The sequence below is a fragment of the Bombina bombina genome, chromosome 7 (genome assembly GCF_027579735.1).
Source record: "Bombina bombina isolate aBomBom1 chromosome 7, aBomBom1.pri, whole genome shotgun sequence".
Taxonomy (NCBI): domain Eukaryota; kingdom Metazoa; phylum Chordata; class Amphibia; order Anura; family Bombinatoridae; genus Bombina; species Bombina bombina.
In genome coordinates, this window is record NC_069505.1 from 610800540 (window position 1) to 610814798 (window position 14259).

Consider the following 14259-nt stretch of genomic DNA (forward strand, 5'->3'; position numbering starts at 1 on the left):
ATCGCTGAAATCTTTTATAAAAGGTGAAATGAGGGATTTAAAGAAGGACTTAAACGATATGAGCTCTAGGCTTGACTACATAGAAGAAGGCCAAGAGGCGCTCAATTCCATGGTCAGTTCTAACACTCAACAACTCTCAATACAAGATTCTATGGTACAGGCCCTACAAGAGAAACTTGAGGATCTTGATAATCGGGGGAGGCGGAATAACCTCAGAATTAGAGGCATACCTGAAGAAGTTCCCTCAGAACAACTAAAATCCTATGCTACTGATCTATTTCATTTTTTGAATCCCAGATTACCCCCCCTACAACCTGACGAAATTGAGCGGATTCATAGGGCGCTAAGACCACCATCCAAGCCCCACCCAGGGACGTAATAATGAGATTTCTCAGATTTACTACTAAAGAGGATATCTGGCAATCAGCGAGAACCAGGCGCTCCATATCCTATAAAGGTCATACTCTACAAATTTTTCAAGATCTCTGCCCACAAACTATCCAGAGAAGGAGAGAGGTTAGATTTCTTACCAAGGCCCTACAAGATCACAACATCAAATATCGTTGGGGATACCCATTCAGCCTGATAATCACCCATAATGGCTCTCAAATCATTTAGAAGTCTTTCCAGGACCTGGACACGGTGTCCAAGAAATTGAACATTAACATTGAGCCCCCAGACGAAGATGTCCTTGCGACCACTTCAAGGCAACCAGACAGAGGGGGGGACAACCCCAAGGAACAGCGCCCTCAATGGAATAAAGTTGACTCTAAGAGAAGAAAAACTGACTCTGCACCCACAGGTTCCTAAAGCCTGCGAAACCCCTCACAACCATGACCTCCTGCAATAAATGTCAGACTCATACCACTAGTTAAGGGTCATGGGGGACTGTGCTAAATTACACGCCCTGGCTCCCACTTATTTGTTTCTGGTCTCCCTCTGGCCCTGAGTAATAAGGTAAGACTTCAATTCTTGTTCTAAAAGTTGTGGTCATGGTTGTGTTTAGTTTCCTTTTTTATCCACAGATTTCTAGACTTTACTCACGACCACTGGGTGATTTATAACTTCATATGCCTCTTAATGAATGTATTCTGCTTACTTATTGTTCATGTTATTTCATAGTTGTGCCGTGACCATAACTAACCTAACCCTAATTCTCTATCCCAACATCTGATCCTTTCTGTCCTCAAATCTCTCCCTTCTAAACCCCCCCCCTCTACCCTTCCACCTCTTCCCTCTGCTCCCTCCCCTCTAACACAGGTCCCCACCTGGCACTCCAACTTTAGACTCATATCGTTTATTAGAGCTCTATGCAACACCAGTTACCCCCCGATTATGGTGTACAGTTCTAAATGTACACTTTTATTTGGTTTAGCTAAGAGTTTTTGTTTATACAATATTTTCACGCTAACATATGCTATGTTTGTAACCTCTCATGCTTTTTACAAGATACCTTCCAAGTTTACCTCAGATTGCCTGTTAAAAATGTGCTTGTCATGCGTAATCTTTCATACTCACAAACTTATTACAATAGATGGATAGGTCAGTCTACAGAGTCTTATCTCACAATGTTAAGGGGCTCAATATACCACAAAAGAGAACTATAGCTTTTAGGGATTATAAGAGACTTAAGTGTGACATTGTAATGCTGCAAGAGACCCACTTCAAAAGAGGTCGAGAACCTCGTGCTTCCTTTCAGAAATTTGGTATAGCATATTTTTCCTCTGACAGTTCAAAACGTAATGGGGTGTGTATTATGATTAACAAGAATTTTCCTTTTCAGGTCACGTCAATAGAAAAGGACAAAATGGGTAGATATTTAATTATCTCAGGGCTTTTGCATAGGAAGCTTATAACCCTAGTTAATATCTATGCCCCTAGTCTAGATGCCACCAGTTTCTTCCATCAGCTAGGCAACAAACTCTTGGAATCACCCAGAGGTAGCTTGGTGGTTGGAGGAGACCTCAACATTGCCTTAGATCCTACATTGGACTGCTCCTCTGGCAGGTCTGCGACCCCTACCAAAACCTTAAAATTAATAAAGTCCAAGCTGCACGCTCTGGCCATGCATGATATCTGGCGAATCCACCACCCGCATGACAAAGATTTCACTTTCTACTCCCACCCACATCAAAGTTACTCTAGAATTGACTACATACTGACAGATGTTACCAGCCTAACTCACGCCCGTCACTCCGAAATACATCCCATAACGTGGTCTGACCATGCTATGGTCAGCTGTACATTTAATCTCCCTATAGGCGCCAATAAACCACGAACATGGAGACTAGATGAGTCTCTTTTAAAGGACCCTTTGGCCAAGATTAACTTAACTAAGTCTATTGAAGACTATTTCAAAACAAATACCACCCCAGATATTTGCCAACAACATATTTGGAACGCCCATAAGTGCGTCCTCAGGGGCGAATTGATCACCTTAAAGGCGGCTAAGACAAAACAACAACAACTCTATTTGACCTCCTTACTAACAGACCTACACAAACTTCAGGAAATACATAAAGTGTACCCAAAAGACCGCTCCCTCCAGGACAGTTTAGAGCACAAACAACAACAACTCAATTGCTACTTGGGAAAAGAGGCTAAACGTAGTGCCTTATTCCTGAAAAAAACATACTATGAAGGTGCTAACAAACAGGGCAGGTTGTTGGCTAGACAGCTCAGAAGGAAAACTCTCAGTAGATACATTTTACACATCAAAGACGAAAAGGGACAAGACCGATACACATCAAACGACATAGCAGACAGCTTTAAACAATATTACAGCTCACTTTACAACCTGTCCTCAACTTCACCTCCCCTTACGAATGCCACTATTCAAAACTATCTATCTCAACTAAATTTACCTCAAATTAGTGAAGAACAGAGGGCCGACCTAGATGCTCCCATTTCCACAGACGAAATTAAACTAGCCATAAAATCACTGAAGCCTGGTAAATCCCCAGGCCCAGACGGATTCGGTAATACCTATTACACAACCTTCAGAGATGTGTTGATACCGCACCTCCTGGCTTATTTTCAAAGCATTGACCAGGATAAGCCCTTCCCTCCGTTGGCCCTACAGGCCAACATTGCACTGATTCCAAAACCAAATAAGTCTATTGTGTCCATCCCTAACTATAGACCGATTTCCCTCTTGGACACGGATATCAAACTCTTTGCCAAAATCATTGCTAACAGACTTAACTTAATCTTACCCCACATCATTCACCGAGACCAGGTTGGCTTTGTACCATACCGAGAGGCAAGAGACAACACAGTGCGCAATATGCACTTACTGTGGCATGCTAAGACTAACCTTACTCCCTCACTTTGGATATCCACAGACGCAGAAAAGGCCTTCGACAGAGTCGGATGGCCTTTTCTTGCTGCAACATTGAGGGCTTTCGGTCTCGGGGAGAAGACACTACATAGAATATTTGCACTATACAACAAACCGAGCGCTAGGATAGCCCTTAATGGAATTCTATCTCCCCCATTTCAGATAACAAGCGGCACTAGGCAGGGCTGCCCTTTATCCCCCCTGCTTTTCACATGCCTCATTGAGACTCTGGCGACCAAAATTAGATCTAATAAAAACATACGAGATTTGGTTGTAGGAGACGAAGAATACAAGATGTCACTCTTCGCAGATGACATCATGTTCTCCTTAACATCCCCTTCCGAGTCAATTCCACATCTCCTTGTGGAACTAGAGACATTCCGGGATCTTTCCAATTACAAAATCAACCATCACAAATCCGAGATGCTAGGAGTGGCTATTAGCCCCCCACTGGCTAACATGATCTCTAAAATATGCCCATTTAAATGGAACAAAGATTCCCTAAAGTACCTAGGGATTCATTTAGCAGACAACTTCGATTTAATGTTCAAACTGAATTACTCAGCCATAAAAACTGCTTTAGCACGGGACCTTTCGTCATGGACAAGGAACCGTTTATCCTGGCTAGGGAAGATAAATACAATCAAAATGAATGCCTTCCCAAGACTGCTATATATTATGCAGACCCTTCCCATTCAACTCCCTAGCACATACATACCACAGATGCAACAATTGTTCAGCTCATTCATCTGGAATAGGCGTCCCCCTAGAATAAATAAACTTGTAATGTCTCGCTCCACGACTCAGGGAGGTCTGGGGGTCCCTGACATTGACTCGTACCATAGATCAATATTTCTCCAGAGGGTTCTTGACTGGAGGATTCATGGGAGCCACAAAAGGTGGGTCTCTCTAGAAGAAAAGCTTAACCCAGACTTTAATCTTCCCTCCTTGTGCTGGAACCCAGGCTTCCAAACTTCACTCAAACTAATTAAAAACCTGATCACACAAGAAACTCTGAAAATTTGGGTTTCCACTAATAATACAAACCCTTATGTTTCCTCTTGTCCGGGCCCTTTAACATCACTGCTTCACAATAATGAGTTCACCCTGTTACCCCTACCGGGTGATGCAGGGACACTCCACATGAGCCATGATATTCCCCTGTGGTCTTTGACTAATAACGAACAGATAAAGACACGGGAGCTATTGCTAGATTCCGGTCAGAGCTGGGCCAATAACTGGTTTTCATACAGAAGAGTACACCACTATCTCACAACTCACCCACAACGTTTGAACATGTTGCGGCCGCTTACTAATATTGAGAAACTATACACACTCTCCCCGTCGGTTAGACACAGCCTCTCCCATATTTACAACATTATCACCCAACCTCCCCCAGGTAACCTGCCTCGCTCCATAGACATGTGGGAAAGGGAACTAGGACTTATCATAACACCCCAGTCAGCAACTAACATCTTTCACAATATCAAATCCGCATCCATATCAGCCTCCATTAAAGAAATTAACTATAAGATTTTACACGGCTGGTACCTGACCCCCAGGAGAATTCACAAACTCTTTCCGCGGTCCAATAACCGCTGTTGGAGGTGTGGACACTTCGGTAGCGGAATGAGTCATATGTGGTGGTGGTGCTCCCAGATTCACTGGCTATGGCGTTCAGTGATCTCAGAGATAGAACAAATTTTTCAATTTTGCCTCCCGCTGGACCCCCTAGTCTGGCTGTTAAACAAATCCATTAAATTACCGCAGCCCCACTTTACCCCCCTGTTAAAAATTATGAGAAACAGCTTAAAGGTTTTAATTGCACTAAATTGGAGGTCTCCCGATGTCCCCTCAGTGGCCAACTGGCGCAATAAGGTCTCAGACTTGATAGAATTAGAAGAATATGGTTCCTTCTTAACAGGTAAGAGGGATCAATTTATAGAGCTTCAATTAACTTGGGAAAATTATATTAAATCCAACAAGCCCTAAAACAAGCCGCTTGACAATGTCTCGAGTTTTCTTTATACAATGCCCTGATAGACCTTATCCATGTTTGAGCGCAATCCATGAAAGATGTTTCCAGGTAGACACGAGCACACCACAGGCTGAGCATTGAGATGGTATTACTAATGTTTGCATAGGCTTATCAGGTTTTTTTTAGTTAAGAAAAAGTTTAAAACAAGATTCCAAGATGCACTATTCGCACACTGTATGTTTTCTTGTAAGATTGACTATGTGATTATTATCATTGTAGTTTTCATGTTTTGTTGATCTATCTGTGTCATGGACTCTTAATAAAAATACTTTGAAAAAAAAAAATATTTGCCAGGTACTTTTAAATACACAAACTATCTTGTAGACAGATCTACCTTTTTAATGCTCAGAAAACATGAAAACATTAGTTCCTTAATAAAACCTGCCTAGAATTAACAAATGAAAATAAAAATGTTATTATTCTCCTAGAAAATAATGTAAGTGAAAATGTAAAAAACAGCACAATGATGAAAGAATTCTATCTAAAGACCTTTTTAATTTCTGATAAAGAACAACTTGTGGTTATCATTGGGGTTTTTCTTATGTATCTTCTGACTATATTTGGAAACCTAATTATTGCCGCACTTGTATGTCTGGTGCCCCAACTTCACACACCGATGTATGTCTTCTTGTGCAGTCTATCAGTTGAGGACATACTGTATGTATCAGCCATTTTACCAAAGCTGTTGGCTATGATGATCACAGGTGATACCAGCATATCTTTTTCAGACTGTATTACACAGTCATTCTTATTTGTATTCTGCCTTAATACAGAGTTTTTCCTATTGACCTCTATGGCTTATGACCGCTATGTAGCCATTTGTAAACCCTTGCACTATTCTCTCATCATGAACAAAAAGATGTGCACTATATTAATTACTGTTTCGTGGTTTGCTGGCTTTCTGAATTCATTTGTTCTATCTATGATAACTTTTCGTTTAACATACTGTAATAAACATGAAATTAACAATTTCTTCTGTGATGTAGCAATAATGCTGAAGCTCTCCTGCAGTGACACCAATTTTATAATAAATAGGTATATACCAATAGATGGCACAATTTTGGGTTTCTTTCCATTTATATTTATAATTATTTCCTACGTCTGTATCATATCTACCATCCTGAAGGTCCGATCTAAATCAGGAAGACTGAAGACCTTCTCCAGCTGCTCCTCTCATCTCACAGTTGTTGTACTCTTTTATGGAACTTCTCTCGGCTTGAACATGAAACCAAAGACAGTAAATACTCTGGAAATAGATAAACTGCTATCAATGGTTTATATTGGCATGGTTCCTATGGTCAACCCGCTAATTTATAGCTTGAGAAATAAAGAGGTTTTGAAGGCCATGAGAAGCATTTTGAAGAACACAAAATAAATACTAAAAATAATAATGTGAACAAATTACATTTAATGTAACTATATTTTTGGTAAAATAAATATAATAACCTGATGTTTAATTTTAATTGTTTTATATTATTATTTTTAACTGTAACCAGGAATTCTAAACTACCACAATATCACTATTTTGGTCCACATTCTTACTAATTCCTATGTTCATAAATAAGATTTTTTATCCAACTGCTTTTAAGAGACTGGAAGAAACAACAGACTCCTCTAATAATATAAAGTATAAAAGACTTAACCCTCTCAGTCCCATATATTTATAGAGATATGCTATAGACTGAAGAGAATAAAGTTACAAGGCAGGGAACCTAGTCTAGGGAGTATTGTCTAAAAAAGATAACCAATATATAGAAATATTGTTAATTTATTTAGAACTTCTGATTATCTTGGTCCTCTCCTACTGCAATAATAACAAATAGAGATGTGCACAGGAACATTTTGTTTCGTTTAAAAAAAAAATAATGTAATTTTCTTCTATAAAGGTACGATGAGTCCACGGATTCATCCATTACTTGTGGGATATTATCCTCCTGCTAACAGGAAGTGGCAAAGAGCACCACAGCAGAGCTGTCTATATAGCTCCTCCCTTAGCTCCACCCCCCCCCCAGTCATTCTCTTTGCCTACTCTTAGAACTAGGAAGGGTAAAGTGAAAGAGGTGATAAAATGTTAGTTTTTATTTTCTTCAAGCAATAATTTTTTATTTTAAATGGTACCGGTGTGTACTATTTACTCTCAGGCAGCAGATGGATGAAGACTTCTGCCTGGAGGCTGATGATCTTAGCATTTGTCACTAAGATCCAGTGCTGTTCCCACAGAGGCTGAGGGGTACAAGAGACTTAAGTGTGAGGAACTTTTTCATGCTATATAGCAGTGAGGTATGTTCAGTCATTTTTTCTGGAGAGACTGTGTATTTCAGAAAGGCTGACAGTATCCCCATGTGGGTAAGGGTAAGCAGTAATCCTAAGCTATAGAAGGGCATTACTAAGCTTGCAGAAGGGCTAATCACAAATTTGGTTGACACTGAGAGTTGAATGTTTGTGGGCAAACGTTTTTATGAACTGGGAGTGTTGTTAACGTTTTTGTGGGCAATCACATTTTGGACAACTTTATTGAGGGTACACTTGGCTTATTTTGTGGGTCTCAGAACCCACATGACTAGTTTAAAACCCTCACAATGTTCTGAGTTGGGGGTGAGGGATTTGTTGTCTGAGGGAGAGATTTCTGATTCAGGAAAGATGTTCCATCAGACAGACTCAGATATGACGGCTTTTAAATTTAAATTAGAACACTTCCGAATATTGCTCAGGTAGGTTTTAGCGACTCTGGATGATTGTGACCCTATTGTAATTCCAGAGAAATTGTGTAGAATGGACGGATATCTAGAGGTTCCTACCTACACTGATGTTTTTCCGGTCCCTAAGAGGATTTCAGACATTGTTACTAAGGAATGGGATAGACCAGGTATTCCGTTCTCTCCCCCTCCTACTTTTAAGAAAATGTTTCCCATATCAGACACCATGCGGGATTCGTGGCAGACGGTCCCTAAGGTGGAGGGAGCTATTTCTACCCTGGCTAAGCGTACAACTATACCTATTGAAGACAGTTGTGCTTTCATAGATCCTATGGATAAAAAATTAGAGGGTCTCCTAAAGAAAATATTTGTTCATCAGGGTTTTCTTCTGCAACCTATAGTGTGCATTGTTCCTGTAACTACTGCAGCTGCTTTTTGGTTCGAGGCTCTGGAGAAGGCTCTTGAGGTTGAGACCCCATTAGATGATATTCTGGATAGAATTAGGGCTCTCAAGCTAGCTAATTCTTTCATTACAGATGCCGCTTTTCAACTGGCTAAATTAGCGGCATAGAATTCAGGTTTTGCCATTTTAGTGCGTAGAGCGTTATGGCTTAAGTCCTGGTCTGCTGATGTGTCATCAAAATCTGAGCTTTTAGCTATCCCTTTCAAAAGGTAAGACCCTATTCGGGCCTGAACTGAAAGAGATAATTTCAGACATCACTGGAGGGAAAGGCCATGCCCTTCCTCAGGATAAGGTGACTAAGAGGAGGACCAAGCAATCTAATTTTCGTTCCTTTCGAAACTTCAAAGGTGGTTCCTCTTCCCCCGCTGAAAAACAAGAGGGGAATTTTACTTAATCCAATTCAGTCTGGAGACCTAATCAGGCTTGGAACAAAGGTAAACAGACCAAGAAGCCTGTTGCTGCCATCAAGTCAGCATGAAGGGGTAGCCCCCGATCCGGGACCGGATCTAGTAGGGGGCAGACTTTCTCTCTTTGCTCAGGCAAGAGACGTTCAGGACTCCTGGGCATTAGAAATCGTAACCCAGGGGTATCTTCTAGGTTTCAAAGATTCTCCTCCAAGGGGGAGATTCCATCTTTCTCAATTGTCTGTAAACCAGACAAAAAGAGAGGCATTCTTATGCTGTGTACAAGACCTGTATACCATGGGAGTGATCTGCCCAGTCCTGAAAACAGAACAGGGGCAGGGCTTTTACTCCAATCTGTTTGTGATTCCCAAGAAAGAGGGAACCTTCAGACCAATTTTGGATCTCAAGATCCTAAACAAATTCCTCAGAGTCCCATCCTTCAAGATGGAGACTGTTCAGACTATTTTAGCAATGATCCAGGAGGGTCAATATATGACCATCGTGGATTTAAAGAATGCATATCTACACATCCCTATCCACAAAGATCATCACCAGTTCCTCAGGTTCGCCTTTCTGGACAAGCATTACCAGTTTGTGGCTCTTCCCTTCGGGTTGGCCACAGCTCCCAGAATTTTCACAAAGGTGCTAGGGTCCCTTCTGGTGGTTCTAAGGCCACGGGGCATAGCAGTGGCGCCTTATCTGGATGATATCTTAATTCAGGCGTCAATTTACCAACTAGCCAAGTCTCACACGGACATCGTGTTGGCTTTTCTAAGATCTCACGGGTGGAAGGTGAACGTAAAAAAGAGTTCACTTGTCCCTCTCACAAGAGTTCCATTCCTGGGAACTCTGATAGATTCTGTGGACATGAAAATTTTTCTGACGGAGGTCAGGATATCAAAAATTTTAACCACCTGCTGAGCTCTTAATTCCATTCCTCGGCCATCAGTGGCTCAGTGTATGGAGGTAATTGGACTAATGGTAGCGGCAATGGACATAGTTCAGTTTGCTCGCTTGCATCTCAAACCGCTGCAACTATGCATGCTCAAACAGTGGATGGGGATTATGCAGATTTATCTCCTCAGATAAATCTGGATCAAGAGACCACAGACTCTCTTCTTTGGGGGTTGTCACAGGATCATCTGTCCCAGGGAATGTGTTTCCGCAGGCCAGCGTGGGTCATAGTTATGACGGACACCAGCCTTTTGGGCTGGAGTGCAGTCTGGAATTCCCTGAAAGCACAGGGTTTGTGGACTCAGGAGGAGGCTCTCCTCCCGATAAATATTCTAGAACTGAGAGCGATATTCAACTCACTTCAGGCGTGGCCTCAGCTGGCTTCGGCCAGATTCATAAGATTCCAGTCGGACAATATCACGACTGTAGCATATATCAATCATCAGGGGGAACAAAGAGTTCTCTAGCGATGATAGAGGTTACCAAAATAATTCGATGGGAAGAGAATCACTCTTGCCATCTATCAGCAATCTATATCCCAGGAGTGGAGAACTGGGAAGCGGATTTTCTAAGTCGTCAGACTTTTCATCCGGGGGAGTGGGAACTCCATCCGGAGGTGTTTGCACAATTGATTCTGCAATGGGGCACACCAGAATTGGATCTGATGGCATCTCGCCAGAATGCCAAACTTCCTTGTTACGGGTCCAGGCCAAGGGATCCTCAGGCAGTACTGATAGATGCTCTAGCAGTACCCTGGTCGTTCAACCTGGCTTATGTGTTTCCACCATTTCCTCTCCTTCCTTGTTTGATTGCCAGAATCAAACAGGAGAGAGCTTTGGTGATTTTGATAGCACCTGCGTGGCCACGCAGGACTTGGTATGCAGACCTGGTGGACATGTAATCTCTTCCAGCATGGACTCTGCCACTGAGACAGGACCTTCTGATTCAAGGTCCGTTCCAGCATCCAAATCTAGTTTCTCTGCAGCTGACTGCCTGGAGATTGAACGCTTGATTTTATCCAAGCGGGGATTCTCTGAGTCGGTCATAGATACCTTGATTCAGGCTCGGAAGCCTGTCACTAGGAAAACATATCATAAGATATGGTGTAAATTTCTTTATTGGTGCGAATCCAAAGGCTACTCATGGAGTAAGATCAGGATTCCTAGGATTTTGTCCTTTCTCCAAGAAGGATTGGAGAAGGGGCTATCAGCTAGTTCCTTAAAGGGACAGATATCTGCTTTATCTATTTTATTGCACAATCGTCTGGCAGATGTTCCAGACGTTCAGTCATTCTGTCAGGCTTTAGCTAGAATCAATCCTGTGTTTAAACCTGTTGCTTCGCCATGGAGCTTGAATTTAGTTCTTAAAGTTCTACAAGGGGTTCCGTTTGAACCTATGCATTCCATAGATATTAAGCTTCTATCTTGGAAAGTTCTCTTTTTAGTTGCTATCTCTTCGGCTTGAAGAGTTTCTGAACTATATGCATTGCAATGCGACTCACCTTATCTTGTTTTCCATGCTGATAAGGTGGTTTTGCGTACCAAACCTGGATTCCTTCCTCAGGTTGTTACTAATAGGAATATTAATCAAGAAATTGTTGTTCCTTCTCTGTGTCCTAATCCTTCCTCTAAGAAGGAGCGTCTGTTGCACAACTTGGACGTGGTTCGTGCTTTGAAGTTTTACTTGCAAGCGACCAAAGATTTCCGTCAAACATCTTCTTTGTTTGTTGTCTATTTTGGAAAACGTAGAGGTCAAAAAGCTACGGCTACCTCTCTTTCTTTTTGGGTGAAAAGCATCATCCGTTTGGCATACGAGACTGCTGGACAGCAGCCCCCTGAAATACTTACAGCTCACTCTACTAGAGCGGTGGCTTCCACATGGGCTTTTAAAAATGATGCTTCTGTTGAACAGATTTGTAAGGCTGTGACTTGGTCTTCGCTTCATACCTTTTCCAAATTTGATACTTTTGCTTCTTAGGAGGCTATTTTTGGGAGAAAAGTTCTTCAAGCAGTGGTGCCTTCTGTTTTGCCATCTGTCTTGTCCCTCCCATTCATCCGTGTCCTGTAGCTTTGTTATTGTATCCCACAAGTAATGGATGAATCCGTGGACTCGTCGTACCTTTATAGAAGAAAAGTAAATTTATGCTTACCTGATATAATTGATTTCTTCTATGGTACGACGATTACACGGCCCGCCCTGCCATTTTAAGACAGATTATATTTTTTTATTTTAAACTTCAGTCACCTCTGCACCTTTTAGTTTCTCCTTTTTCTCCCTGTACCTTCGGTCGAATGACTGGGGGGTGGAGCTAAGGGAGGAGCTATATAGACAGCTCTGCTGTGGTGCTCTTTGCCACTTCCTGTTAACAGGAGGATAATATCCCACAAGTAATAGATGAATCCGTGGATTTGTCGCACTTTTTTGTTTTAGTTAATATATGTTCATAGTTGCATTATTTTCAAACTTAAATAGTAGTTTTGAGAATGATACAGTTCAGATTTTTGTCTTTTTTTTTTTTTTTTTTTTTTAATCTGAAGTTGTAATCAGCTAAATTAGCATCTTTCTTTGTCATTTTGGTGCAGGAAACCCCAAAAATTGAATTCATGATTCGGATAGAAAATATAATTTTAAACAACTTTCAAATTTACTTTTATTATCACATATGCTTCACTGTTATCATTTGCTAAAGGAACAGTAAGTGTAGAGCCAAATAGGCTTGCAGCGGCATAAGGGATAAGGCTGTCAGGGAGAGTGAAGATAGAAGGGAGTTTCTGTGTAAGTTGCAACATTGTTGCTGGGACAGGGAGTGGCTTAACTTTTTTATGCTGATGCCTGCAATTTCTGTTTCCCTTTTATCCTGGACAGAAAGCTGACAAGTTGTTCTCTCTTCTCTCCATCAATTCTTCTTTTTCAACATGAGGCGTTCCAGACGTTCTTCAGCACCACCCCTGAGGTTTAGAGAGGGAAAGATACCTGTTACCCAGCGTGGCTTACAAGAACAGCAGCTAAATATTAGTGAACTTGACAAAGTTATCCCTTCTTCCCAAATAGCTCCCCAATCTCCCCCAACACAGACTCCAGCACAGGTTTCAGTTCCCACAATAATTCCCACAACAACTACCATGGTAGATATCCATCCTACAACATCTACCCTGCTTCCCAGCACTAATGTTGTGGTGCCTGATTCAAATCCTGGTACTCCTATCTTACAAGATGGGAACTTTAATACTGCAATCACAGTTCTGTCACAAAAACCTCAGGATTTAGCTAAGAAGGGGTTAATTCTGTGTAGCTTGAACTCAAAACAGTTATTTGTTTTTCAAGAAGAATTGTAACTTGTGTTTTCTTTTAAGTGCCAGGAGCTTCATAAATAGCTCCACCAAATGTTATTGTGTATGCATTGAGTCATAAAGCCACTCAAGCTCTTAGTTTCAGAAATACACAGGATAGGGTTTATGGCTTAGGCTGTCAATAGAATGCATGATGCAAAACAGGACCTCAGTCACAAAAAACTGTCCAGGTCACTGAAAGGACATTATGTGTGTGAAACTGTAATGACATTAAATGAAGGGAAATCTGTCATATCTGGTATCCAATTGATTCTCCCAATGAAACTAGAAGATTCCTGATAGGTATATATGAAAGTGGAGTTACCTAGCAGAAATTATAATGCATTGTATAATTTCGGGCAAGAAATTAGTCTATTGAAGGTCATAAAGACAGGGGGGGGGGGGTTCTTAGCCCGCCCAGGAGGGTGTGGTCAGGCAACCTGATCTATGGGAAATTAGTATAAGAATCTTTTTTCTTAACAATAAGATGTTCATTCTTACAAGGGAAGCTGTTCTACAGAAGTAAGGAGCCATCATTTTCATGCCAGCACCTGGCACAGATCTTGAAACTAGGAAAGTATTCAATTCTGTTTTTCTCCTTTTTATTTTAAAACACTGTTTGCGTGTGTAATTTTATTTGTAACAACTTTTTATTAATAATGTATTGTGCATAATATGTTTGGCATAATAAATAATTCCTTTATTAAGTTTGGCCTTTGTCTAATAATTGAACCACGTTACTGAAAGAGACTGGAATATTAGAACTGTATAATTTAGGTTATTTTCTGCTAAATTGTATTTAGAGAGTTAATGTGTAAAGTCTGGGTTTTTTCTTAGGATTTTCCCTTTAATAAATTTTAAGTTGTGGCAGTATTGGAGCTATAGGATTGTTGGTTTAGTGTGGTGGCATTAATAGGGAGTTTTGGGCATTTCTCTTACGTCTAGTACAGACTAGGGAGTGTGGTTAACCCTTGCACCCACTAAACTGAATCACAAGCTTGCCTGGTGTGGCTAGATTGTGACCTATTGGTGACA

At 41.1% G+C, this 14259-nt stretch overlaps 1 long non-coding RNA gene across 1 annotated transcript in view; it reads right to left on the minus strand.

Moving 5' to 3' along the window:
• Positions 1-14259, minus strand: part of LOC128636144 (uncharacterized) — a 105227-nt gene that overhangs the window by 63108 nt on the left and 27860 nt on the right. Inside the window, exon 3 of the long non-coding RNA XR_008398672.1 lies at positions 12712-12843. This is a non-coding gene — a long non-coding RNA (uncharacterized LOC128636144). The remainder of the gene's footprint in view (positions 1-12711; positions 12844-14259) is intronic.